This window comes from Myotis brandtii, unplaced genomic scaffold (genome assembly GCF_000412655.1).
Source record: "Myotis brandtii unplaced genomic scaffold, ASM41265v1 scaffold179, whole genome shotgun sequence".
Classification (NCBI taxonomy): domain Eukaryota; kingdom Metazoa; phylum Chordata; class Mammalia; order Chiroptera; family Vespertilionidae; genus Myotis; species Myotis brandtii.
Window position 1 is genome coordinate 2,918,671 of NW_005356635.1, and position 10,878 is coordinate 2,929,548.

Below are 10,878 nucleotides of genomic sequence, written 5' to 3' on the forward strand. Positions count from 1 at the left end.
CAAACAAAAGGAATCCAAAGAGGACCACACCAAGACACATCATAATTAAAATGCCAAGAGCAAAAGACAAAGAGAGAATCTTAAAAGCAGCAAGAGAAAAAAAGTCAGTTACCTATAAGGGAGTACCCATACGACTGTCAGCTGATTTCTCAACAGAAACTTTGCAGGCCAGAAGGGAGTGGCAAGAAATATTCAAAGTGATGAATAGCAAGAACCTACAACCAAGATTACTTTATCCAGCAAAGCTATCATTCAGAATTGAAGGTCAGATAAAGAGCTTCACAGATAAGGAAAAGCTAAAGGAGTTCATCACCACCAAACCAGTATTATATGAAATGCTGAAAGGTATCCTTTAAGAAGAGGAAGAAGAAGAAAAAGGTAAAGATACAAATTATGAACAACAAATACACATCTATCAACAAGTGAATCTAAAAATCAAGTGAATAAATAATCTGATGAACAGAATAAACTGGTGATTATAATAGAATCAGGGGCATAGGAAGGGAGTGGACTGACTATTCTTGGGGAGGAAAGGGGTGTGGGGGATACGGGAAGAGACTGGACAAAAATCGTGCACCTATGGGTGAGGACAGTGTGGGGGGTGAGGGCAGAGGGTGGGGTGGGAACCAGGTGGAGGGGAGTTATGGGGGGAAAAGAGGAACAACTGTAATAATCTGAACAATAAAGATTTAATTAAAAAAAATGAAAGAGAATAATAAGAGACAAGAAAGAAATAAGAGAGATAAAAATAATAAGAAAGGACTAAAAAAGTCAATAATGCAAAAAGAAAAATTGTGAAATGGCGTTCCTCTTGACAGAGTTTAGTGTCTGCTGGGAGCTCTCTTTGGATCCTGCTCTTATGTTGACTGAAGCTGACTGACTGTTTAGTATGTTAGTTCTGTCTTCCTGAGGGTACTTTAGTGCTAGCCACTGTCAGAAACTGTCCATATTTGGCTCTCAGCAACTTTTTCAAAGCTTCAAGCAATCTACAGTTTGTGCTTGCCTCCACAGGGCTTGATTGTGCTCTAGGACCAGCTTGTTAGCAGCATAGGGACCAGGGGAAGGTCAGAAAATTTCCCAAGGCAACTCAGGATCAGCCTCTACCTGCCAGTCAGCTATCAGACTTAGTCACTAAAGAGGTTGTTTTTGAAATGAGTTTTGGTAGAATCAGGAAGATGAGACCTCTGTGTCTCCTGTGAGGGGGAGATGCCATTCAAATTTCAGAGATGATGATAGGTGTGTTCCCCCACTCCAAGCTACACATGTGAGTCTGTCCAAAAATATTTCCCTGACCTTATCAGGGCAGAGCCCCTCGTATGCATTCTGGTGAGGTCTGCTGTTTCTATCAGCTCTTCCATGAGGGCAAAGCACCAGTCAGTTTCCCAGGACAGTGTGGGAAATGGACCTACCCCAAATCCAGTCACTGTTGCCCCCTTAGACTACCCAGACCCATAGGCTTGGCCCATGCTGTTATCTCCTCAGCAGGGGTTGAGATGCAGGATGGGGCAAGGGGGATTTCTGAGGGTGGGGCAAGCTATTTCCCCAAGGGCTGGATATTTGCTTTTCCCCAGGGTGTTGCTACTGGGGGGGAGGGGCAGTGCACCTCTTAAGAAAAATGGCTGCTGCAGTATGGGGAGGGGTGGGGCATGACCAAGGGCAGGTCTTCTGACTGGCACTGTTCCATGTCTCCCCCCAGTGCCTCACACCCCAGGTGACTCCAACTCGCACTGCCCTCCCTCCTCCAAAGCCTCGGGTGAGTGGCTGTTATGAAAACTCTGTGCTCTGGGTGTGTGTGTGTGTGTGTGTGTGTGTGTGTGTGTGTGTGTGTGTGTGTTGGGTTTTTTGAAAGTTGCTTATTTCCAATAGATTCCTTCTCTCCCTAGCAGATATAAACCCTGGTGCCTTCACAGCTGGACATTATGTGGTCAATTGTTCTCAGCTCTGGTGCTCTGGCTGGGAAGCCCAGCCTGGGTTCTAGTCTTCACTGCTCTCAGGGAAATCTCTCTTCCAAGTAGCTGAGATATCCCTCCCATCCTCAGCCTGCCACCTGTGGGGTCTGGGCCAGCCCCTCTCACACCCCTGCCCTTCCTACTCAGTTAGTTTTCAGTTGGTTATTCAGGGTGTATGTTCCCCAGTTTAGTTTTATTTCCAGTTTGGTTCTGGGAGGGGGTGCAAGAAAGATCCACCTACTCCTCCGCCATCTTGAAACCCCCTCTCATGCATTTAATGCTTAGATACATAGGTGGTCATGTTCCTAAACAAAACACAAATTTGAGTTAAAAAACATTATAAAGTATGGAAGGAAATAAATATGGCCCAATGAAAAAAGGTGTTTCAGAAATTGGGCCCAGCTGTAATATATAGGAAGTTTCGGTCATCTAGGTGTATTCGGACTTGCATGTGAAATGGGACTTAGAAAGGGATGGATATCAAGGAATGGAAAGGAGATCTTAGCGCCTTAAATATAGAGAATGAGGAGCAGTATGAGTCAAACAAAGATAATAGACTTTGTTTGACACTGACAGATTACAGTCATGATGTGGTGTTGACAGATTCAATGAATCACAGAGGAAGAACTGGTTTCCAGTAGATGTTTTATTGAATTTGGTCCTTTTGACCTTTTCCTCACTGCAGAAGCACTCTCTCCTCTGGCCTTCTGCCAAACCTCTCTTCTCACTTTCTTTTTTACCTCTACCATTGTTCCTTCTCAGTCTTCCTCATGGCCTTCATTTTGTGTCCACCTCTTACAGCTCATACTTTCCTGAATAGATTCATTCACTTCCAGGGCCTTAATGCACAAATACTGATTACTTACAAATGCATATGGTCAAATGTATGTCTCCTCAACTTCAGACCTGGATTTCTAATTGCCTGTGGTTATCTAGCTCCACCGTCACTTTCAACTTGTCCAAAATTAATCTTATTACCATCTATTACCCTTCTACTTTATTCATACTCTTTATTATTACTTTTCCCTACTCCATTTACTTTCTATCTTTGCAAATTGTCCTGAAGATCTATCTTCTTACCCAAGCTAGGAAGCTAGGAGCTTCTCCACACTTATCCCTGAACATGCCCACTATTTAATGCCATGTCTTGCCAAGTCCTTAATTATGCTTGTTTCAACCATCTTCCTCAACTTTCTGCACTGCCCTAATCGCAGGTTCTTTTTTTCTCTTCGCTGGCCTATTATTGTATGGAAGCTTAGCTGCCCACCTTAGTTTCGTCCAACTCCTACTATCTGCTTCCCACATGCTCTTAGAGTGATTTTCTTAAATATAAAACTGATTGCCCTAACCGGTTTGGCTCAGTGGATAGAGCATTGGCCTGAGGACTGAAGGGTCCCTGGTTCGATTCCAGTCAAGGGCATGCACCTTGGTTGTGGGCACGTTCCCAGTGGGGGGTGTGCAGGAGGCAGCTGATCGATGTTTCTCTCTCATCGATGTTTCTAACTCTCTATCCTTCTTCCTTCCTCTCTGTAAAAAAAAATCAAATATATATATATTACTGATCATTTCCATGCTCGAGTTGAGTTAGGGGCAATAAATTAATGCAGACCAGACTACTTATACTGTGAACTGGTATGGACTTCAATCAAAACTTTGAGATTCTTAGAGTTCTTTTTGAGTTGTACTGAAGTTGGAAAACTCTATTTTTAGTCTTGTGATTTATTCATATTCATTCTATGTCTCACATTTATGATTAAATTTGGGACACTGGCTGGATAGTCATCTATCTACACTAATAAAAGAGAAACATGGTAATTAGCGTACGACCGCTACCCTTCCCATTGGCTAATCAGCATATACTTATGCAAATTAACTGTCAGCCAAGATGGCGGCCTTTTCCTCACTGCAGAAGCACTCTCTCCTCTGGCCTTCTGCCAAACCTCTCTTCTCACTTTCTTTTTTACCTCTACCATTGTTCCTTCTCAGTCTTCCTCATGGCCTTCATTTTGTGTCCACCTCTTACAGCTCATACTTTCCTGAATAGATTCATTCACTTCCAGGGCCTTAATGCACAAATACTGATTACTTACAAATGCATATGGTCAAATGTATGTCTCCTCAACTTCAGACCTGGATTTCTAATTGCCTGTGGTTATCTAGCTCCACCGTCACTTTCAACTTGTCCAAAATTAATCTTATTACCATCTATTACCCTTCTACTTTATTCATACTCTTTATTATTACTTATCCCTACTCCATTTACTTTCTATCTTTGCAAATTGTCCTGAAGATCTATCTTCTTACCCAAGCTAGGAAGCTAGGAGCTTCTCCACACTTATCCCTGAACATGCCCACTATTTAATGCCATGTCTTGCCAAGTCCTTAATTATGCTTGTTTCAACCATCTTCCTCAACTTTCTGCACTGCCCTAATCGCAGGTTCTTTTTTTCTCTTCGCTGGCCTATTATTGTATGGAAGCTTAGCTGCCCACCTTAGTTTCGTCCAATTCCTACTATCTGCTTCCCACATGCTCTTAGAGTGATTTTCTTAAATATAAAACTGATTGCCCTAACCGGTTTGGCTCAGTGGATAGAGCATTGGCCTGAGGACTGAAGGGTCCCTGGTTCGATTCCAGTCAAGGGCATGCACCTTGGTTGTGGGCACGTTCCCAGTGGGGGGTGTGCAGGAGGCAGCTGATCGATGTTTCTCTCTCATCGATGTTTCTAACTCTCTATCCTTCTTCCTTCCTCTCTGTAAAAAAAAATCAAATATATATATATTACTGATCATTTCCATGCTCGAGTTGAGTTAGGGGCAATAAATTAATGCAGACCAGACTACTTATACTGTGAACTGGTATGGACTTCAATCAAAACTTTGAGATTCTTAGAGTTCTTTTTGAGTTGTACTGAAGTTGGAAAACTCTATTTTTAGTCTTGTGATTTATTCATATTCATTCTATGTCTCACATTTATGATTAAATTTGGGACACTGGCTGGATAATCATCTATATATACATAAAAGCCTAAGTGACCAGCCAACTGGCCAGTAGCTATGATGTGCACTGATGGCCATGGGGCAGATGCTCAAGGCAGGAGCTGCTGAGCGACAACAACTTTGCAGAGTGCCCTCTTACACTCTAGGATCCCCCGGGGGATGTCCGATTGCCCGTTTTGGCCCTATCCCCACAGGCCAGGCCAAGGGACCCCACCTGCTAGAAGGGATCCTGCTCACTCCGCAGACATCCTTCAAGCCCCAGCGCCACCTCAGGTGCAGCTGGCCAGAGAGGGACAGTGGGAGGTTGGCTCCAGGGCATGTCCGGCCCATCTCGCCCAATCCTGCCCTGCCAGCCACCTTCTAATTAATTTACTTTCAATGTGCATGAATCCGTGCACCACGCTTCTAGTTTAAATATAAAGGAAAGAGAATAAAAATCTGTTTATCATCATAAAAATGGAATTGGTAAAAAAAAAAAAAACACAAATTAAGATGTAGGAAAATGAGTAACTATTAGTATGATATTTTGTCCAAAATATGAAAGCCAACTACTTGCCTTTGTAAATCCAATAAATGCTGTTTGTGTCACAAAATATAGGTAAAATATAATACTCTTTTCAAGTGTCAGTTTTATTTCAGGAAAGACTAAAATATTTTTTAAAAAACTCTAAATATCAAAGACAGTAACTCCCAACTATATACATTTTGCCTGCATTCCACACCATTTAGTCCAAAAATGAGGACATGTAGTAAGTTTTTACTTATTTTATTTATCCCTAGATTTTTAGTTATCAATACACAGTGCATATCTTATTACTGGCTTTGAGGATGTCCCTGCATGCAATTTTTGTCATGAAGTTTTCTTCTTTTTTTTCTCAGTTGTTTCCAAAGAGAATACCAACTTAAAACTCAGAAACCAATTCCAATTTGTTTTAGTGCATGTGTAGTATCAAAGAGGCTTTTTATTTAATATTTAAACACATTACTAAATATTTAAACAGCAAAGTACTTGCACTGGGTAAGTTCTAACTAAAGTAAGATGGAAACTATTTTACTGTTCCTGTACTACTAACAGTGAATTGGGGATTCTCAGATATGAGGCTTCTTGCTGTGTGCATATGTGTGCATGTTGTCATTTCAGTCTATTCAGCATAACTTCCAGACTAAATTTGATTCAAGTTGAATAAGCCATAAAACTAGTTGAAGATTAAAGTGATCTTTCTTAAACTTTTGTCTACTATATACTTTTGAACAAAATAAGAATTTCAAGAGTAAAGTAAAATCCTTTTCAAATCCAAAGTTTTAGCTATTGGTATGTAAGTCTGCTTTAATTTATTATTTATTTATTTATTTATTGCTTATCTTGGATAATCGACTAATATCTTTCCCTTAAGCATACAGTTTAGAATCTAAATATTTCCAAACAAAATGTTTTTTATTCTTGTTAACTATCTTCATGACAAATATCATAAATGAAAGTAATAAGAAGGCTAGAATTTTATGAAGGACAGTTATTTCCTATACCTGTTAGGACATAGGTCCCAGTGTACTACCAATCCCATAAGAAATCTGTATTTTTAATGACAATAAAAGTTGCAAACTTAGATAGGTGGGTAAATTTGGGGTGGTGGATAAAATAAAGAAAATGTGGATTAGATGTGATCTTTTGAAATCAGTGTTGTTCTAGCACAGAACTGCCTCTGTAGACTACTGAAAGAGTATCATGCACATTAAAGATTTTTACCTGTGTATGAATCTACAAAATGGATTTAGGGCACGTGTCTTTGAGGACATTAAATGATCTTCAATATTTTTTAAAATTAAAAAGAGCAAGGTAAAAAATAGAGAGTATGTGACACTATCTTTTTTCTCTGGTTTCTATCCGCTCGTATATAATAAGAAAGGATAGGAACAATTGTCCCCACAGAGGAAAACAAGAGGATTTGATAAAATAAGTATTTTCATCTGTGAATCTTTTCAAAATTTATATTTGACTCTATCTGCTTGTGTTATCTGTTTTGAAAATCTGCTCAGATGCTGGAGACCCGGCTTTACTGAATCCGAATTTCTGGGGTCCGCTGGGCTATTTGAGTTTGTATATGCTGTAACTCCCACTTGGCACTTACTGCCTTCTTTTAAGAGATTTTCACAAAAAAATAGAACTTTTGTTCCCCTCAACTAGAGAGGCACATGGGATGGAGGTGAGGAAATCTAATGTTTTCTGTTGTGCAAAAATATCACTGCCATTCTACTATTACCTTATGTTATAATGAGGAAGGTTTTTAAAAATTAAACACAACAGGATTATGAGGTCATTAACATTTTTTTATTTTTCTGATCAACAATATGATATCCCCACTAACTTTTCTTTTTTGAAGGCCATAGTTAGTGAATTAATCAACCCCTAGATACCTTCAAGGGCAAACAGTAAAGTCCAAAGCTAAGACTGTAAGCCTTGGGTATGTGTGGTTACTAGACACAGGAGAAGTCATACTATATCACAGAAAGGGTCCCAATCTCCAGGGTGATAGATATGGGGCAGGGCTATGGTTTGCTGCCTTCTCTTCTATTGTTAGGTCCCAGCAGGATGCACAGGTTTAGGTTATGCATGGCGTTCATGAAGATCTGGTTTACCATCATTTTCTTCTTTTGGACACAGGGCTTCAAGTCAGGTCCTTTCCAGCCTTTGGCAACCTCAGTCCCCTTATAAGTATTTGTGGGAAAGGTGTTCTCCAAAATATCCCAGGATCCAATATGGTAATGTACCCTAACCATTGTCTTTGTGTTCCACTGATCAACCCCTTTGGAGGTGGTTCTAATGCAGGAAGATCCAGGATGCCCAGAAAGAAACTTTAAAGGCCCACTCTCTCCACAGGAGCATATTGCACCTGAGGGGAAGCAACAGCTGGTCTGTTCAGGAACAGGATGGGAATAGTGACCTCCCTCATCTTCTCATGTGGGAGTAAAATGGAAGCCGTCAACTGGGCCTTTCATAGACTGTTCTGAATATACTGTTTTAAAAGTCACAGCTAGCCCAGCTGGTGTTGCTCACTGATTGAGCTTCGACCTATGAACCAGGAGGTCATGGCACATGCCCGGGTTTCAAGCTCGATCCCCTGTAGGGGGCATCCAGGAGGCAGCTGATCAATGATTCTCTCTCATTATTGATGTTTCTATCTCTTTCTCCTTCTCCCTTCCTCTCTGAAATCAATAAAAATATTTTACAAAAATAAAAATCACAGCAAAAGGCACATTATTCAGGCAATGAAAGGTAAGTTTTGTAGGTTTAACTCTCATTAAAGGGACTAGAACACATCTATATGGTATTACCCGATGTTATCTGTTCCTATCATTGAAATTAGAATGGTAACTGGGTAAGGGAGCTAACAGGTGACTCCATTCCTCTTCTCACACATATGGCTCATTAATATTAGTTAAATTGAAGTTAGGCTCAATCTTTTCTCTAAATTATGAGAAGAACCAATCTCGCAAAAGAAACACATACATGGATATTGGGAAGAGAGGGTAAATATATTAGCTTTAAAAGAGATGAAGTGTAGCTGGTTTGGCTCAGTGGATAGAGCATTGGCCTGCGGCTCAAAGGGTCCCAGGTTTGATTCCAGTCAAGGGCACCTACCTTGGTTGCAGGCTCCTCCCCAGTCAATGAAAGTTGGATAGAAGGACGTTCTTGTCTATCTCTTTCTTTAACTATAACTTCACTATAGACAGCAACTTCTTATATTCTCCTGGGATTCGCTGGACTAGAATGTATAGCACAAAACTTTGTTGTGTGGAATCTAAAATGCCTCTGACCTTTTCTTGGGCAACTGGTTTAAGAACTCACTCCAGAAGGGGAAAGAAGGCCTCTACTCCAGTGCAAGCACTAGGCCGATAGTTTGAGTGACTTCTCTCTCTGGCTTGTCATGTACTCAACTTTCCTTCTCTTTCATACATTTAAGACTGAAGATGGTGCCAGGCTGTGGTAGACAGAATTTTGAGATGGCCCCCAGAGACCCACACCCTTAAATTATCCCTCCACTTCACCCCCTTGAGTGTAGATGGGACCTGGAGCTTGCTTCTAACCAATAGAATATAGCTTATATTTTGGGATATCACTCCTGAGATTATGTTATATGGAAAAGATGAAGGGATTTTTCAGATACAATTAAGGTCTCTAATCAGTTGACTTTGAAGTTAATCAAAAGGGAGATTATGTTGGATGGGTCTGATCTGAGCTCTGTTAAAGAGGTTTAGAAACTCTCTTTTTTTGCTATCCTTGAAGAAGAAAGCTGCTATGACTTCTACAACTGCAAGGAAAGTTATTCTTCCAACAGCCACAGAAGCTTGGAAGAGGACGTTGGGCATGGATGAGATTCAAGTCCTGATGACTCCTTGCATGCAGCTGTGTGAGGCCCTAGTAAGGTGGGCCTGGACTCCTCACTCATGGAAAACTGATATAATAAGAGCAAGTTATTTTAAGCCACTGCGTTTGTGATCATTTATTATGAACCACAAATAACTAATACACAAGCCTATGAAATAAGAAACTCTGGTAGCTTTGTATGATTATATTATATTTTTATATGTCTGTATTTTCATACACTACTTGATAGCTGGACTCCTCTTTGCTTCTTTTTTGTGTCTCCCTTCAGTTAGCACATAAATATTTCTTAAATACTAATATTCTTTGAATGAATAAATTAATGGATTAATTCCTATTAATTCCTTTTTTTGTGGTACCCTGGTTCTTTTCATGTTCAATCCTTCTCCTAACAAACTGTTCTTTCCATCTCTTAGCTCAGCGGTTCTCCACCTGTGAGTCGCGACCCCTTTGGTGGTCAAACAACCCTTTCACAGGGGTCGCCTAAGACCATCCTGCATATCAGATATTTACATTACGATTCATAACAGTAGCAACATTACAGTTATGAAGTAGCAATGAAAATAATTTTATGGTTGGGTCACAACATGAGGAACTGTATTTAAAGGGCCAGAAGGTTGAGAACCACTGTTAGAGCTTATTCCTTTCTCTGACTGTTCCCAACTGGAGAATAAGTTTTATCAATTAGCCAGCCATGTTTTGGTTATAATTAGCAAGCATTAGCATTGCAAAGTCTAATGTAAGTTTATTCCCTTCAGTTTGGGAGTCCATGTGAGCTATTCAAATTAATGTGTCTTTCTTCATATTCAATCATAAAGGCAACCTTCCTTTCAGATATCATCACTTGTCACTTAATTATTAGGACATTCTTATAATGAATTTCCCATTGAACTTGTCCAATTATAGGTACTACAAGATACAACTACATTAGACATTCTGTTACTTAGGAAAAACTGGGCCAGCAATGGTTCCTTATTAAAAGTGACAGAAATCAATTCTGCCTTTAAGAAAGAAATGTGTTGGAAACCTATCTGGCAGCCAACAAAATAAAAGGAAGGATAGAAAATTCAGCATGGAAAATAGATAGGAACCAGGCAAGTGTGTGGGGAGAGTTAGAACTACAGCTGAAGGGGTGACCTTCCAGCAGCCAGTGTAGTGTTGCTACATCCTTGACTTGACATGGGACACCACTCAAGAAGTCCTCACCATCATCACCCTTCCACTCTCACCACTCCTATCACCAGAAAGAATTCTAACTTGTCTCTTTATTTGACTCACTAGCTAAAGAGTGAGTGGGTCTGATGGGGTATCTTATTGGCAGAGAACATTCTGTAGGTTGGAGGGAGCAAGTATCAGCATGTTAGTTTCTGTGGCAGTAGTTGGGGCTCTACCTCTCACCCAGACACAATGGCCAATACCTCAAACATGAGGTTCAGGGCGTGGGCTGCCTCTGCCCAAAACCATAACCTCCAATACATCCAGTACAAAGTGTTAGTGCTTTATAGAAGTAGGCTTAGTTTATGGTATTGTTGAAAGAAAACACAAAGCATA